The sequence below is a fragment of the Pinus tabuliformis genome, chromosome 4_1, assembly GCF_031772625.1.
Source record: "Pinus tabuliformis cultivar Carrire ecotype Pingquan chromosome 4_1, CPIR1, whole genome shotgun sequence".
NCBI classification, from domain to species: Eukaryota; Viridiplantae; Streptophyta; class Pinopsida; order Pinales; family Pinaceae; genus Pinus; species Pinus tabuliformis.
In genome coordinates, this window is record NC_142303.1 from 208,467,035 (window position 1) to 208,486,596 (window position 19,562).

The window sequence follows — 19,562 nt, forward strand, 5'->3', positions numbered from 1 at the left end:
GAATCTCTGAAGCCCATGCTTGCCTAGTTAGGACATCAGTTAGTTAACAAGACAGATAAGATAGATTAAGACTCTGAGCCTTTGAGAGCTCAAGACCATTGTAAAAGGCCTATAAAAGGCTAAAAACTAAATTTAATAAGGGTTCAACTTCTGGAGACTATTGAGACTCTGCTACTCAAGCTTCTCATCTTCATTCATTAGCAATATAAGCTTCTTTTGCTGTTATATGTTCAATGTCCATTTTCTCTTCTGTTCTAAGCTTGCACTTGAACAGTTTGTTCATGTTTCTTCTGTATCTAATGCCAGATAACTGTCATCTTATCTTTACGTTGATAAATTCGATTTGCAAGCTTCTTTTACTGCCTGTAGCTAGCCATTCATATGTTTTATATGCATCTTCCAGTACAATCAATATTCTCATTTACTACCTGTTGCTAGCCATTCATATGTGTTTATATATGAATCTGTCGGTATGGTCAGTATTCTCCATCCATTCATTGAATCTACAAACTATTGAGCATTAGTGGTCTAAAGCCTTGTAAGCTAAGGGTGTTCATGCATGTCTTGAGTAAAAACATAGTTGAAATGGTTATCTGGGTTGATCCAAACCATCATTTATTCCAATAGTTCAGAGAACAATATTGAAGATTATATGTTACTAGGCATCTCCGAGCTGCAACCTGGCAGAGTTTCCTGGAGTGATAACAGACCTGATGAGGAAAGTCAATGCCCAAATATTTATAAGAATAAACCTGCTCTAAGTAATGGTTATCATAGACAAAACTACCATGGGTGATCTTTTTGGATTTTATGAACATGACTTTAGTCTTGTCAGTATTGATTGTCATACCCATCTTGGAGCAGTATACATGAAGAGTCTTAAGTTGCTTGTTTAGGTCATCATGAATTTTTGCAAGGAGAACAACATCATCAACATAAAGGAGAAGAGTAATGATTATACCAACAAGCTCAGTGCCCTTGTAACCTGCAGTTTCCAGACACTCCTCTAGCTTATCGATGTAAATGCCAAAAAGGGTAGGGGATAGGGGACACCCTTGCTTAACCCTGATATTGCATTTAATATCTTTAGACCACCCTTCATTGGTCTTAAGCTTGGCAATGACAGTCTCATAGAGGCAGATCACAACAATCCTTAGTTTACGTGGAACCATGATCTCTTCAAGTCTCTCCTAGAGCTTATCTCGAGGAACAATGTCGAAATATTTTCTAAAGTCCACAAAACACCAAAAGAGATCGACTTTACTATTGCGATAGTCGAGTGATGTCTCCTAAAACCAGCTTTCCCTTTAACTCTTTTACCATGGTTTTCAAGCCAAAGGTTAAGCTTCTTTTCCAAAATGAGCCCATATATCTTGGCTAGGCTGTGGCTGATCATAATGGTCCTATAGATAGAGGTAACGCTTTTGTCCCCATTTTTAAAGATAGGCACAATAAGTCTTTTTGTCCAAATATTAGGGAAGCGATGCTTTACCACCAAATTGAGAAGCTTACAAAGATGAGGAATGAGGGTAGATCTTCCCAATTTAAAGATATTAGCTTAGTATCCTTCAATCTCTTTAGCTTTCCTATTAGCAAGCTTATTAATCCAGGACTCAACGTCTTCTAGAGAAAATATATCTTCCTTAATAGGAGTGTTTAAGATGGTGCCCATGGTGTCCAGAGAGTCATACAACTTCTTAATATAGTTGTCCCAATTTTCTAAGGGGATAGAATGATTATATTTAGTTTTACGAACAAGCACATTCTGCCAAAAATTTCTGGGCGCAACTTTAGAAAGGTGGAGAAGATGCTCTTGTCTCTTATTGATATATGACTTCTTCTTCCTCTTGATGAGAGCTTTGTATATACTTATATTCCGGAGCTTAATGATTTCATTAGGAGTGTCTCTGATCACTTTCCTGGCAATTTTACAGTCTTTGTCATACCAAGGATTGGAAGTTCTATTATTCTGCTTATACGAAGTCTCATTAGGGAACTTTCTAATGCTAGTGGAAAGGGTAGTAGTAAAATGGTAATAAATTTGATCAATGTTGTTATTACAGGTCAGGGAACCTAAATCCTTTAATAAAAGGTCAACATTACTCCCATCGAAGTGAATGTGTCTTTTGCTTTCACTGGTCTCATGCATGTGGGTGGTATGCATAACAAGATTGAGGGATAAAGTAATGTAATGTAAAATTTTTAACTCGGTTAAAATAAAATAAAATAAATAAAAATAAAAAATAACCATATAAAAATAAAATAATAATAAAAAATAAAATGGACCATGGTATTGAGAACCCATGGTATTCATGGGGAATTAACCTATCTAAAGGGGGAAATTAAATCAGCGTAGATCCATCTTAACTCGAGATCTACCAAGCTCCTAGAGGGATCAAATTTCTTGATATACAAACTTTTTTCCAGATTGAAAGGAAATTTGATCCCTCTTGGCACTTAATAGTTCTAGAGTTAAGATGGATCTACCCTAGTATTATTAATAATTGATGTGGTATATCTCTTGGCACACCACAAATTTCAATAATGGTACTAATGATGACAATACTGAGGCTCCATTAATAAAAAAAAGACACCCATATCAAATACCGAAATCAATGTTTGTATTTTATAAATTATACTAATGCTCGCATACATATAGAGAACCAATGCATACAAGCATGTAAGGTGCACCAATGCATGATAAAATCTTATGCAAATCAATACTTATATATTGAACATGCATTAGTGCAGTGATGCAATGATGAAACCTCATTGGTGCATACATCTAATTAAACACAACAATGTGTTTTATTACAATAATTTTGTGCTTGCTATTTAATATATTTGCAAGTATGAATGCAACGCCTTATTTCCTCTTTTAATAAAATTTCAAAACTGATTTTAAAATCAAATAATTTTTATATTTTAACTAGTACATTTTGGATACAATCATTATATTGATGTTCTCAAACGAAGTAGGAGCAAGAAGAAATAAGTGAATGTTGAGAGGTATAGAGAGAATGTAATTTCATTTTTTACTTGATGAAATCACATTTTTTTGGGGACAAACAATTAAGGTAATTAAGGTATTGATGTATTGTATCTTTATATTAATATATCAATTGATCACATGTTTTTTCAACATGATAATGTAAAATGATAGATATATTTAATATGCATTTAATATTTAGCCCTTGGGGGAAGCTCAATCGGTAATGGTTGTAAAAATGAAATATTATGTTCTAAGAGGTTCCAAGTTCAAATCCACTGAATTTACTTGTGGGCCATATGTTGGTGGTGACGTGGTGACTAGAGGTTATAGTGGTAGTGGTTTGAATTGACCCTGTGTCACACGAGCACGAGACTATCCATTCCTTTAGATACAAATAAAAATAAAATATGCACATAACATTTTACAACTTGAGTGGGCCCAATGGCTGAGAACACATGTTTCCTTTTAAGAGGCCATGAGTTTGATTTTGAAGGGAATAGAGTATCTACACTTGCATAAACTTAAGTAGTCATATCTTTTCCTAGATGGTTTCCAACAAGTTGTCATACATCAATTTTGTGCATGTCTATGCTTTGACATCAAAATATTACTATTATTAATATGTACCATATAATAGAATAAGAAACCCATTATATTATATAAGAATAAGACACATTTTGTCATCAAAATGTGATAATTTAAAAGTCTACAATAAGCAAAATGTGAAAAGATAATTGAAACAATTATTGTAATGGATATTGTAACTATTGGGACAACATAAAAGTCCACGATAAACAAACTCCTGGTTTTACAAGCACACATTTCCAAACAAAACTTGTATCAGTCAATTATAGTGATAATTTATTATTAAAGCTTGAGTTGATTGCATGCATATTTTCTTCATCACTTGCAAGGATGTTGTACTTGGATTATTTGCAATATTTTTTTGATTAATTTTATATAAATTTATAGATTGATTTATTATTTGAGGGCATCAGTTTACTAATGACTCAATTTTATGATACCATTTTGATGATGCAACCTGCCATTTTATGATATGGATGAGTAGATTAGCTGATGATTTATGGTTTAATATTTATGTAGTATTTAGATAGAATCTTTTGAATTAACCAAATGAAATTTATGATCGTGCTTTTATTCTCTTAATGAGTTAGATGATGTTTTGGACATATTTAATTGTAGTTATTATTAATAGTTTTCCTGAGTGTGACAATAAACTATAAGAGTGCATTGGCATGGAATTTCATGACGAGTTAATGGACTTTGGATTTAGTTAGAGTCATTAATTATTTTTATGAATATATTTTTTACTTTGTTTTTAATATGATTATGAAAAGTATTAATGGATTGAATTAATGAATGTAGGCACAGGGAATATGCTTGTCGCTTGATCTACACATGAGTGACGGGGTTGTATGGAGGTATACTGAATATTATTAGGAGATGTGGAACATGTTGGAAAATGCAAAGTGACATCTTATTAATTCAATTTTCCTTTCCCTTAATAATTTCTTGTGAACTTAGTTATTCTTCTTGTGTTCTTTAATTAGATATTTTCATCAAACAAATATCATGAATGAAATAGCAACAACATAGGACACAAAAATTAGGCTCTCAGCCAGGGAAAAGCCCCTCAAAGGGTAAAACCCAAGATACTCTTCTCTTCTTATAGAATTTGCTTCAATTGAGATGCAAAGACCCAAACCTTGGACCAAGTCCTTCTCTAAGTACCAAGTCAACCCTCCAACAAGTCTTTCCTTGATTCTACACCAACAAACTTAAAACTTTAGCTTTGACCTACCAACTTCAATACTGCAACTCATCCTGCAACTTTGATTCTGCAATTTCAACCTTGCAGCTTCTATGGAAACCCTAATCTAGCCTCATCCTGAGACCTTCCCAGAGTAAGATAGCTCCTCCCAAGGTCAACAAGGTCAAGGTAGGGTATTCTTCCTTCCAGCTACTTCTTTATATAACCTTTCCAAGGGGTCAAATTCCATCCTTTAGGCCGACTTGTAATTGTTAGGACCAACTTGTACTTTTGGAGTTTCCAAGACTTTCTAGACTCAAAATAATTCTTTTTACAATTACATTTTTCCTAGAAGGGTCTTATAAACATGATGTTGATTCCTTTGACTCATGACAATAAATCCTAAGGCCTAACAAACCCTAGAAACACGAAAAACATGCTTTGACCTAGAAGACCATCAATAATGAACATGAAACTGATGCTTTAAAATAATATCTATTTCTTTTCTTCTTTTGTTTGTTACATAGGATACATATTGAAATGAGTACAACAATTATGAAGACCGAAACTAGTTACATTTTCAACACTCCCTCTCAACTAGCGAGGTATTCATAATTGCACAATATCATTCTCAAATTGAAGAGTTCTCATAAAAAGAGTCGGATTGATAAGCCATACTGTAAGAATCATCATTATGACCAACACTGTCTCTAAGGCCTAACTAGACAAGATATACTTCATTCAAGAGCATTATGTTGGGAGGATTTACATGTGATACCACACTACCTATACAAGGAACACACCCCATCTGGATGTTCACAAGGTATGTCCTTTCCTCAAAGAATATCATTCCTCTTCGACCACTCTTCTCTTGAATGCATGTCCCATTCTCAAAATGTTTCAGTACCTTTCCCTTTCTTGGATGCTTTATCCTCAAGGAAACCACATATGCTTATTTAATCCTTCACCATTCTTTCTTAATCACCTGAAGATGAGAATGCACATGTGATGCACAACATCACTCCCTATCAACTAGAGAGGACATCGTTATTCTCCCCTTTTCATTAGATAATAGATCCTTGCTTCTATTCAAGGAGATTCCTTTTGTTCTATCTCAAGACTAGAGAAGATTATATACTTCCTTTCAATAATGCAAGGCAACACCCCATGCCTTACAACTTGCCTTCATGATAGTACTAACTACTTGAGCTTCATAGCTAGATGGATTCCTCTTACTTCTACATTTCTTGCATCGATCTTGCTTTATTTCGAGGTATCATGAAGCCATCTTTTCTCTTTAATCTTGTGAGAGGATCTTGGTCATCTTTCTTGTTCATCACTTTCATCTTCGACATGAAGGAATTGAATTGAGCCTTTTCAAACTTCAATTTGATCATAATTCCTCATGAAAGTAATATGCTTTTACCTTTAGGTTATCTTCTAGCACAACTACCTTTCAATCCCAATATGTGTTGAGAAATATAGGGCATCAGCATTAGGTGATTTCTCTTCTATTAGTGACTACTTGTGAATGATTTTTACTTGTTTAGATTAGGATCTTCTTCATGTTATATCATTAGAGTTCTTATTCATCAAACAATAATCAATGCATGAACATAAATAGACAAGAGACACATCATGTAGGCTATGATCTAAGCCCAAAACCTCTCACTCTTTGAGAGGAAAACCCACACAAATTCTTCTTATGGAGATTCTAATTGATGAATACCAAGAACAAGACCCTTGACCTAGTATCCTCTTCAAGACCAAGACACAAGTCCTCTTGATAGTCAACCTTCTTCTAGACTCCTCCTCTTCCACTTCGGCCTTCTTCGCTTATGAATTGAGATCATCTCTTATCGAACTATAGCCACCATACTGTGAACATTATAATGTGAACATTACTGTCATATCACCATACTGTGAACATTACTATCATATCACCATACTGTGAACACTAAATATCTGTGGCTTCCAAAAATCTGAACTTCAGGACTGTAGTGCTATCGAACTCCTTGACTGTGATTATATCCGAGGTTCTTGACTCCTTGCTAACCGAACTAGTCACTGTAGTTATTTACCCGAATTTTAGAGATATATTTGAGCCTGTGACTTCGGTAGTCCCTCCTTGCAGTCCCTTGAAAAGTCCTCGCATTCCTTTTATCATAAAATACCTTCACTGCCCCTTCAATACCTTCTCCGAACTTGACTTCTGTGATCTGAATCTCAGAGAATCCGAGCTACTGAACTGTGATTATACCGAACTGTGGTCTATGCAGAGACCATTCTTTCCTTCGCTGTCATTGTGATCTGAGCTAAGAGGGATCTGAATTCCCTTGACAACACCCAATCTCCATTCCTATACCTTAGACTGAGCTCCTTCACTCTCATCTGAACTCTGTAATCATTCTCTGAAATATCATAGATGTTCGAAGTCTTGGACTGTTGAAATGCGAAGAGCCTAGCCTCATATATATAGTAATTCATCCATATAATGAGCCGACGTTAGCATCTGAATGGGTGTGTCTCCTTGAGTGAGCTGACATGAGCCATTACTTCATTTTGCAGGCTGACATGAAGAGAGGGACTTTGTTATGAAACCAGCTCAAGAAAAGATAGAAAAGATAGATCAACGCCTTAGAATTCAGCCTCTTCGAGGGGGCAACCTCCTTTACATTACATAAATGAACAATTCTTGGATGATTCAAATGACAAAACCTCCTTTCTATATATAGGAGTCTAAGGAGTCACAATATAATCCAGCCGACCTAACAATAATAATATAAAGCCACAAAAATAACAATAGAGGGATTCTATGGGGCACAGAAATAACAATATGGGGGTAATAGGGGCACAACAATATAAATAAGGGGTATAACTACAATAGTAATGGGGTAATCACTAGTATTATAGGGACCCAACATGCCCCTCTCCTTCAAAAAAGTGTTGTCCTCAACGCTTGAGTAGTTCTGGATACTTCTGCATAAAATTCTCATCCTCCCATGTGGAATCTTCAGCGGATAAGTTCTTCCACTTGATAAGATACTCTGAAATTGATCGATTTCGTAGCTGTCGAGTTCTTGTTTCTGTGACTGCTTCCGGTTCCAATATAATTTTTCCTTCCTCGTCAAGTTCTGGCAATATTGTTTGAATTGGGAGCTTGTCACCTATAACCTTCTTTAAACATGAAACATGGAAAACTGGGTGCAATCGAGAAGCTGCAGGAAGCTCCAATTTGTATGCCATAGTACCAATCTTTTGCAACACCTTGTACGGACCATAATACTTTGGTGATAATTTATTATCCTTCTTAGCTTGCTTTAGGGACATTTGCTTATATGGTTGTAGCCGTAGGAATACCCAATCACCTACATCAAAACTTCTTTCACTGCGATGTTGATCTGCCTGTTGTTTCATTCTATTTTGTGCCAACACGAGGTTATCCTTTAAGAGTTGGAGGACTTGTTGTTGATGTTCGATGTGATGTTCCACTGCCTGAACCTTAGAATTTTCTCTTAAATATGATGTGATGGATGGTGGTTGATACCCATAAAGTGCCATAAATGGGGTCATTTTTGTTGCTGTATGGAAGGAAGTGTTATACCACCATTCAGCCAGAGGCAACCATTTGACCCATTGTGTCTGTTTATCAGATACAAAGCAACGAAGATATCCTTCCAAACATTTGTTTACTATCTCAGTTTGCCCATCAGATTGAGGATGATAAGATGAGCTATGAGCTAACTGAGTACCAAGACAAGAAAATAATTCTGTCCAAAAATTTCCAGTGAAAATGGGATCTCTGTCACTTACAATAATCTTTGGGTTTCCATGTAGCTTTTGAACTGTTTCCATAAATGCAGTAGAAACTGTACTGGCTTTAAATGGATGTGATAATGCACAAAAGTGTGCATACTTGGTAAGTCTGTCAACTACCACCATGATGACACTCTTTCCCTCAGACTTGGGTAAACCTGTGATAAAATCCATTGAAACCTCCTCCCAACGTTGGCTTGGAATGGATAAAGGTTGTAATAGACCTGGTGTCTTAATTGTTTCAACTTTATTTTGTTGGCAAACCAAACATTCCGCCACAAACTTTTGAATATCTGATTTAAGGCCATCCCAAAAAAATTCCTTCTTAACCCTGTGGTAAGTTTTTAAAAATCCTGAGTGCCCTCCTAAGGGAGAAGTGTGCAATTCCATAAGAATCTTTTGTTTTAGCTGGGAATTCTTACAGAGGTATAAGCGATCTTTGTACCATAACGAATCATTTTGCCAGCTAAATGTATCAGAAGTACTGGAATCTTGTTGTAGCTTTCGAATAAGTGCCCACACTTCTTCGTCATTCTTCCATTCCTCCCTTGCTTCGTTTATCCAATCTGGTTGGATAATAGAAATGGCACACAACAATGCTTCCACATCCTCATCCTTTCTTGAGAGTGCATCTGCCACCACATTTTGCTTCCCTTTTTTGTAGATGATTTCAAAGTCATAACCCAACATCTTTGTGACCCACTTTTGTTGCTCTTCAGAGGATAATCTTTGTTCTAAAAAGTATTTAAGGCTATCATGATCCGTTTTTACCTTGAAGTGTCTTCCCATTAGGTAGGGTCGCCATTTCTTAAGTGCATGGAGTATTGCCAACATTTCCTTCTCATAAATAGCTTTGCTTAAAAACTTTCCCTTGATTGGACGACTTTCAAAAGCAATGGGTCTTTCATCTTGCATTAGAACAGCACCAATTCCATTTCCTGAAGCATCACATTCCACAATAAAGGTTTTTGTGAAGTCCGGTGTAGCTAAGACCGGTGCTTGGCACATTGCCTCTTTAAGATGTTCAAAGGCCTTTGTTGCTTCCGGAGTCCATGAAAATGAATCTTTCTTCAATAATGTTGTTAGAGGTGCTGCTATTCTCCCATAATTCTTAACAAACTTGCGATAATACCCTGTCAACCCAAGAAATCCTCGCAGATGCTTTATGGATGTGGGGATTTTCCATTCCTTAATGGCTTTAATTTTGCTAGGGTCTACCTTAACTCCTTCATGAGATACAATATGACCCAAATATTCCACCTCCTGGACTCCAAAGAAACATTTGGATCTTTTTGCATATAATTGTTTCTCCTCCAATAGTTGTAGCACCCTGTCAACATGTTCAACATGATCCTTCCAAGACTTGCTGTAGATTAGTATATCATCAAAAAATACTAACACAAATTTTCTAAGGAATGGTTTGAAAATTGAATTCATCAAACCTTGAAATGTTGAAGGTGCATTGGTAAGGCCAAAAGGCATGACCAAAAATTCATAATGACCCTCATGAGTTCTAAATGCCGTTTTCGGAATGTCTTCAATCTTCATTCTGATTTGATGATATCCCGAACGAAGATCCAACTTGGTGAAGTAAATTGATCCATGCAATTCATCCAGTAATTCATCAATGACAGGAATGGGGAACTTATCTTTAATAGTGAGCTTGTTGAGCTCCCTATAATCCGGACACATGCGCCATGATCCATCCTTCTTGTGCACCAATACTACTGGAGCTGAGAAAGAACTTTGACTCGGTTGAATTATACCAGCCTCTAGCATTTCTGCAACCATACGTTCAATTTCACTTTTTTGGACATAGGGATATCTGTACGGCCTGATGTTTGGAGGAACACTTCCTGGAATCAGATGAATAGCATGATCATGATCACGCATAGGTGGGAGACCTTTGGGAGTCTCAAATACCTTGGAATGATTGTCCAGGACTTTTTGGAGATCTGGAGAAATAGATGATTCCAATGTGGAAACATCTAGCGAACATAATTGTGCAATTACACCTCTTTGCTCCTTTTTTAGAAGCTTTGTCATGCCATTAGAGCTGATTATCTTTCCTGGTTTCCCTGCAATACCCCTTAATTCAACTTCCTTTCCTTCCGTAGAAAATTTGATGAAAAGTTCTTGAAAATTAAAAGCTATTGTACCCAAGGATTGTAGCCATTGGACTCCTAGTACAACATCAGCACCTCCCATTGGAATGGAAAGCATTGGGCTAGTCAATACATATTCTCCCATGGATAGCTTGATATTATGGCACTTTCCAGAGCAATTTATTGTTCCTCCATTTGCAATCATCACTTGACACTCTGGTGCTGGATATAGGAAGCAATTCAATTCTTTTGCTACCCTACAATGAATAAAATTGTGGGTGCTTCCTGAATCAATCAACACTATTACCTTTTTCTTCTTGATTTGTCCTTCTATCTTGATGGTTTGAGGAGTGGTAATTCCCGCCAATGCATTACAAGATATGGTCGGATTTATTTGTTCTTCATCTAGGCTTTGTTCCTGGAGTATATCCTCTTCTTTTGACCTTTCTTGCTCCTTTTCTTCTTCCTCTTCACAATCTATGTAGAATAATTTCTTCTCAGCACACTTATGACCTTTTGTGTATTTGCTATCACAACTGTAACAAAGCCCTTTTGCTCTTTTTTCTTCCAATTGTTGTGGTGTCAACCTTGTAGGTTGTGGAAGACTAGGGGCAACAACACTTCCGTCTTTATAGTTGTGAGTGGTATGCTTCCTAGTTGCCATAATTTTGCTTTCCATTTTTCTTGCTAACCTGAATGCCTTCTCTAATGAATCAGGTTCCCAAAGGCGAACATCATGTTGGATATTATCCTTTAAAGACCCTATGAACACATCAATCCTATGCTCCTCTGGAATATCTTTTACCCTTATGTTCAATTTTTGGAACTCCTCAATGTGCTCCATTATTGAACCCTTTTGTTTGAGACTTATCAATTGGCTAAAAAAAGTGTTGCTTTTTGTATCCTCATAATGTGCTATCAATTCTTCCGTAAAAATTGCCCAAGTGATAAATTGTTTACGAGAACAAAGCCATTGATACCATACAAACTGATTTGGTTCCAAATATAAAGTTGCCATACGTACCTTTTGTGTGTTTTGCACATTATTGAGATCGAAGAATTGCTCCATCTGTAATATCCATGTGGCGGGATCCTTGCCATCAAACTTCCTCATATCGATTTTTGGAACATGGTGAGTCTTCGATCCAACATTAGAGTCTATGGAATCATGATTAACATTTCTTTTGTTCTCATCATGAGTTTCCTTTACTACCCTTTCACCATTAGTGACCATTTCTTGTAGCAACTTATTCATATTTATCTTCAATTCTTCCATCTTATCATCCATGCCATCAATTTTAGCATCCATGACATTCACCTTAGCTTCCATGCCATCCATCTTAGCTTTTACACCTTTCTTTAAACCATCCATATTAGCTTCTATATCTTTCCTTAAACCATCCATTTAGATTCTGTTGCTTTTTGTGCAAGTGACATTTGTTGCACTTGTTCTTGTAATTTTGATATATCATGTAGCATTTCTTCCTCTTCTTCATGAGTCATGCTAGAGCTTTCAGGTTCCTTACTAGGTGTTTGCATTTTCTTTCCTCGGGGCATCAGTTACCGATAATAATGCTCTACTATGCCCTTTGAATTCCTTCAAAATAAATTTTCAAACCAAGCTTAAGCAAAAATTTAAAAAAATCTACACACCTTTTTTCACTTTGTAGGAGCTCGATATTGCCTCTGATGTATCTCTGTACTTTTCGATCATCTAGTTCTAAATTTGTGACCTGTAGTAGCCCTCTGTGTCCTCTTTCCAATGCCACAAGTCTGACCCAAATTGGATTCTCCAAGGAAGAGTTATGCGAAATCTCCCACAGTGACTTGATTATAGACTAGTTCAGTAGAGCGAACTTGTACGACGTGCCACGAGTCACTGTTTTGACCTTTGGATCTGAAAAATGCATACAAGAAACTACAGTCCGTCCTCTTTCTGTACCTTCTTACGAAATTTCAATCCGATCCCCAGAGAGAAAGTTATGACGATTTTCCCCAGGTCACCTGTTTTGAATGTAATTCAGGAGTCTGCAAAAAGACCAACTTCCTCAGATCATATCTCCGCAAATATTGAGCGAAAAGCTCTGAAATTCGGACCCAAGGTTCAGCGCGATTTCTTCTCAAATGGGTTTTTTTTGCAACTTCTGAAACGTCACAGAAAAAAGGTTATAGCGAAAATTCCACGATGACCTGTTTGGAGCAGCGAAACCCTAGAATCCAAAGCTCTGATACCAAATGTTATGAAACCAGCTCAAGAAAAGATAGAAAAGATAGATCAACGCCTTAGAATTCAGCCTCTTCGAGGGGCAACCTCCTTTACATTACATAAATGAACAATTCTTGGATGATTCAAATGACAAAACCTCCTTTCTATATATAGGAGTCTAAGGAGTCACAATATAATCCAGCCGACCTAACAATAATAATATAAAGCCACAAAAATAACAATAGAGGGATTCTATGGGGCACAGAAATAACAATATGGGGGTAATAGGGGCACAACAATATAAATAAGGGGTATAACTACAATAGTAATGGGGTAATCACTAGTATTATAGGGACCCAACAGACTTGTGCTTATCTTTGGGGGGCTTCATAGAATTCTGTACATTTGACACATGCTCAAGAAGAGCTCTTCACACATGACATTGACTCTTTGAATTTAAAGACAAATACTAAGGCTCTCAATGGGAGCCATATATATATATATATATATATATATATATATATATATATATATATATATATATATATATATATATATATAAACTCTTGCTAATGAAACCCATGAAGCAAGCATAATTATAAATTCATTTTCTTATTTTCATCATTTACAATACTCCCTCTTAACTAGGGATGTATTCATAATGGTACTTGGTCATGCTCAATCTGAAGAATTTCTCATAAGAAGAATCGGATTGGTAACCCATCTGTCTAGCATCATATTGAACCAACATTGTCACATAGCAAGGCCTTGACTAACATCTCTATCCACATGATCAAAGCACAATGCTGGCTAGACCAATAATTAATAGACACCATAATCATTGTCTCTCAAGGTACATACTCCACCTGGGTGTTCATAGAGTATGATCTTCTTTGGAATATTCTTATCTTAGGTAATCAGTCCTCAAAGAATATAGGTCCACTACGACTACTCTTATTTGGATGCACTATCTCATCCTCAAAGAGCATCGAAATGCCAGATGTTTACCTAGTCCTCCATTCTGTCTTCCTAGATGAAGACCAAAATCATGTGTCTATCTCTCCCTCTCAATTAGGGAGAACATATCAATTCCTAAGCTCCCTCTTAACTCAGGAATTTCCAAGTTTCTTCCAAGTAAGAAACTTGTTTTCAGGCTCCCTCTTAATTAGGGACCTACAACAGCTCCTCAACCAACTGCTTGAAGAGCTCCTTCCTTCGATGTCATGAATTTCTTTGTCGAGGAGTCTTCATATTTTGTGGCTTCTTCATAGGGCACAAACCATCCATCACTTTCATCATGGGTCAGTCAAGTTATTATTCATTTCATCATAAAGTGATCCATTAGTCTTCATTTGGCCTCGCTTCATGTCATGCTGCTTCCCTTGGCAGACCTGCATAAACCCATCCAGGTATTTGTTAAAAATTAAGAAATAAACACTTAAATCAAAATTACGTTTGTGATGGTATTTCATCACAACATATTCCATTTTGCATCTGTATCGTGCATACATGTTGACATATCTCTCAAAGATATCCATTGTCAAGGATCTCCATCTTTTTTAGACTTCATTCAGAGTCTTCATATTTTTCCAAGAGATTTCCTAGTAAAATCTACTTGGTCTTTCAGATGTTGATTGCCTTTACCACAGTTGCATATCTCATGACCTCTTCCTTCATTTCTTCACATATGATATTCCCATTAGTTTCCATTCAGAGTTCCTAAATTGTAGTCATCCACCTCATACTCCATATGAAGACATACTATGTTTATTTCATCTAATGTGACCCATGCCTTTCGACATTCCTTCATAGGAGGAGATTCCTTCATTTTGATCGCGCTTCTAAAAATAGAGCAGTGATCCAAGTTACTTGCAACCATACAACATGACTTTATAAAATAAAATACAAGCATACATACCTCATTTACCTTTAGGTCATCTAGGCTTCTTTCAACAACTTCCTTGATTGAAAAGATCTTCAACCCCTTGATATTCTTCATCTCTTATGTCATTATACCATCATCCCATGAATTCCACATGTTGGAGTTCTTGATGAAACACTTGCTTCCTCTCTAGATTGGTGAATCCTTCGATGAGGATTCCATCAGAGAATCTTGAGGATCTTGCATATCCCTATCCAACAAATGTTTCCCTTTCACTTGATGTATGACGAGACCTGTCCTGGATAACTTCTTTCCTTTATTAAGTTTCAAATGAGGTTCTCATGAGTTATATCCTTCATAGTTGATTATCAAACATCTTTCATGTTTCCTATGGTGATGTCACAAGCTATTAATGCTAATGCTTTTCCTCTTCCCTGAACTTATTTATTTAAACTTTCTCCACTTCTTCGGTGAAATGGACTTCTTCTTTTTCTTTATTATTATTTCCCTACTTGAGATTAGGACAATCTTTCCTAAAATTCTCATAGCATTAAATCTTAGCTATGTTCTTCTTTCCTTTCGGGAAATGTATGAATACTTTTTGACCCCAACCTATCTTCTTCTATCTTCCATAGAACCCACAAGTTGTTGAATGGGATAGCCTTCTTATCCTCATAGACATTTGTTACTTTGTTCATCAGTTAGTGCATTTAGAACCTTGATGATGATCTCCTTATCATCTCTCCCATATCTTGCAGTCGAGATATTATGAAGATATCCCTTCATCCTTTGATATCTTCAATTTTGTGTAGATCAGATCTAAGTGACGTGGCCTTCTTTATTGCATCTTCAGAGAATAGTTCTACCAACTTATTATATATATATATATATATATATATATATATATATATATATATATATATATATATATATATATATCTCTTTGATGTCTCCAATACTGTTATATGAGGGTACCTTTCATAAGAATCCCTTTCCATGTATTCATAGGAGACCTTTTCATGGATGTGTTCAATGACTTCACTTTCTTCGAGGAATATGTCTATCCTCCTTTTCCATGCAAGGAGTTTTGATGACCCAACGGACTTATAGATCTCCTTGCAAAACGAAGTCATTTTACCAAATTTTATTATAGAATGAAATATAATTACTTGACAAGTGAAGATGAAAATCTTCAACTTGATCAATTTGATGGTGGTTGAAGAAGATGTATTAGTGCTCCTTTTGGATGATCTTCTTTCAAATGAAAACCCCTTCTTCAATAAAGGAGATTGCTCCTTTTATGATGTCAACGCCTTTAGATCTAGCTTCCTTTATTGATGGTGATTGATGAGGGTGTTTTGATGCTTCCTCAGATGATCTTCTTCAAGGATAAGGAGGGGATCATTGCTTCAAAGATAGGGAGCTTTCCTTATAGCTTTTGAAGATGATGATAACGCCTTCTCGCCTCCAAGATACTTCGAATTCTTTAGTGGTGAATGAGTGTAGATCAACAATGATTCTAAGGGTTCGAATTTCTCTAAAATGATGTGATCTTAGTCCTTGAAGTAATTCCCTTGGATTTCTATACTTTGGACTACCTTCCATTGTAGATCTCTTCGGCTTGATGAGGGTCTTTTAATAATGACATAGAGGATCCAAAAATTTTGCTAGTGTAAACTAGTTCTTCGATCTAGGGTTCGATTCTTCAATGTAGATCTTGAACTTTCGCTTTGATACCCTTCAACTTGCTTTGATGCCTTTCTTAAAAACTCGATCCTTTAGTGTCTCTATGATTGCATGCCCTTTTCTTGATTTTGAAACCTTAGCTCTGATTCCACGTTGAGAAATATAGGGCATTAGCATTAGGTGATTTCTCTTCTATTAGTGACTACTTATGAATTATTTTTACTTGTTTAGATTAGGATCTTCTTCATGTTAGAATATCAGTGTTCTTCATCAAACAATAACCAATGCATGAGCATAAATAAACAAGAGACACAACATGTGGGCTATGATACCAGGCCAAAACCTCTCACTCTTTGACAGGAAAACCCGCACAAATTCTTCTTATGGAGATTCCAATTGACGAATACCAAGACCAAGACCCTTGACCTAGTAGCCTCTTCAAGACCAAGACACGAGTCCTCTTAATAGTTAGCCTTCTTCTAAACTCCTCTTCCACTTCGGTTTTCTTCACTTATGAACTAAGATCATCTCTTATCGAAGAATGAAGAATGCAAACTCATGCAAACTCTAAATATGCTACTATCATATGCTTCTCTCTATGAGGCTATGCAAAAAGTACTATCCAAAAGGAAAGATTAATTCTTATAAAGAACTTGACAGTTAGTGAGCCTTCTTCAGTAGTAAAGATCCTTCCCATCTTCCTTCTTCGACTTCTTCTCAGGTTCTCCCACGACCTTAGCTACATGAGCTTCACTTCTTTCCTTTCTCTTATTGTTTTGTTGGCTTGGACAATCCCTCTTAAAGTGTCCAAACTCATTGCAATTAAAGCATTGAACCTTGGACATGTCTTTCTTCTTGGACTTTCCAAACTTTCCCTTCTTCAACTTCTTGACTCAGGCTAAAAAGTCTTGAGACTGCTCATATGATCCAATGTCATCCTTGACCTTGATCCTTGATTCTTCTAGAATTCATTGAGCCCACAACTCATCAAAATGAGTTGAATCTTTCTTGGAGCAGATGCTTGTTGCAAAGTTGCTCCATTCTAATGGTAATGCATTTAGTACACAAATGGTCACTTCTGAATCATAAATTGTTTCCCAAAGCCCTTCAAGATGCTCTCTTATTTGAGTAACATTCATGATAAAGGATTCCATATCCTCATCCTTTGATTTCTTCATTCTATATAACTTATTCCAAAAAGACATCTTTTGTCACGATGTACTTACAAAGTACAAATTCACTAGCTTGTCATACATAGCCTTAAAATTTTTCAAGTTTGTAACAAATGGAACATGATAATATTTAATGGACTCAACTATGATCCTTTGAGCCCTTATTTCCCCTTTCTTATATTTTTCTAGTTCTTGTGTTAGGTCCCTATAATACTAGTGTATTCCCTCATTGTTATTGTCATTGTTTCCCCTTATTCTTATTGTTTTTCCCATGTTGTCCCCATATTGTTATTATTGTGTCCCATAGGAGCCCACTATTGTTATTGTTGTGTCCTTACATTATTATTATTATGTCGGCTCTGATGATATTGTGACTCCTTAGACTCCAATATATAGAAAGGAGGTTTTGTCATTTGTATCATCCAAGAATTGTTCATTTGTGTAATGTAAAGGAGGGTTCCACCTAGAAGAGGCTAATTTTGAATTCGTTGATCTATTTATTCTTCTATTTTGTGAGTTGGTTGCATAACATTTGGTATCATAGCTTTGGATTCTAGGGTTTCACTGCTTCAAACAGGTCATCATTGTATTTTTGCTATAGTTTTTTTCTACGAAGTTTCAGAAGCTTAAATTAAAACCCATTTGAGTTGATATATATATATATATTTTGTGGTTCACGGACACCTTGGTCATCAGGTGGCCACTACGTCTGGTGAGCTCCAGTATTGTAGCAATAATGCTACAACTCCTGGGGCTTCCTGTCTCTTAATTTTATCAACCCGGTAGTTCGTACAAACTTGGAAGCGACGGTGCTATATGCACAAGTACTAGCTCTTGTCGCAGCTGTCACTTGGTCAGCTGGCACAAGTCCGCTAGGGCTCAAGCCAACTTCTATAGGCTCTCAGAAGAAGCTTGCTAATTGATGGACGAAAGCTATTCTCAAAGGAAAGCTACTTTACTTGACAAAAATGGACTGAAAGCAAATCAAAGCATGTAAACCTAGGAAACCCTAATTTGACTAGTCTAACCTCTATAACGCAAAGAATGTGAATGGAACTTCTACCAATGCTGTCATTACCTCTAATAAGTGAAAATGCATGAATCTAAGTTGCTTGCATCTTAAAAGACATATTTTTGTATTTTTTCTTTAAGTGGATGGAATGATTGTGATTTTGTGCTTATTAGGGTTTGGTTGTGCAGATGGGATGGAGAAGGAAGGAAAGCGTGGGAAAGGTTGGGGAGGCTAGGAGAGGTCCCCAGGGATCCTTAGCATCCATCCACAGAGGTTCCTCACGTTCAGAAGCTCAGCAACCGAGTGAGTGGCCTCCTACAGGATGTCTGCAGGGGATCCTACAGGAAACTCAGAGGTTTCTACAGGAAATCTACAAATTGCTACAGGATGACCTACCGTGGGTGTTTGAAGTGATGGAGGAGTGATGGAATGGTAGGGGGAGATATGTAAGGTAGGAATAAGGCTGGTGATGGCTCAGAAGTGGAGGGATAGGATGGGGAATGAGTGTAGGGAGTAGGTTGGAAGATAGAGGGCTATGTCAATGAAAGGGCTAAAGAATGAAGTTACGTGAGGAGTGGAGGAATTTGGAAGATAACAGAGCGGAGCAGTGGTCAAGGATGTGGTTGCATGCGTGATCAAGACGAAGGAGGAGGTAATGGAGCGAGGGAGAGCAGTGTAAATGAAACAAATGCTTATGACTGTCACTAAGACGAAAATGCATTCACCTAGACTACCTGTGCTATGAATTCAATGAACAGCAATCCAAAACGCGAAGAGGAATGTGCATGAAGCTGTGATGAAGGTGTGTGGTGCAGGTGTGAATTACATGGAAGCATCTAACATAACCGTGACTGTGTTGCAGCAATCATGAAGTAAAGAAATGCGTATTTTTGGTGGTTGGTTATGGACTGCACCCCAAT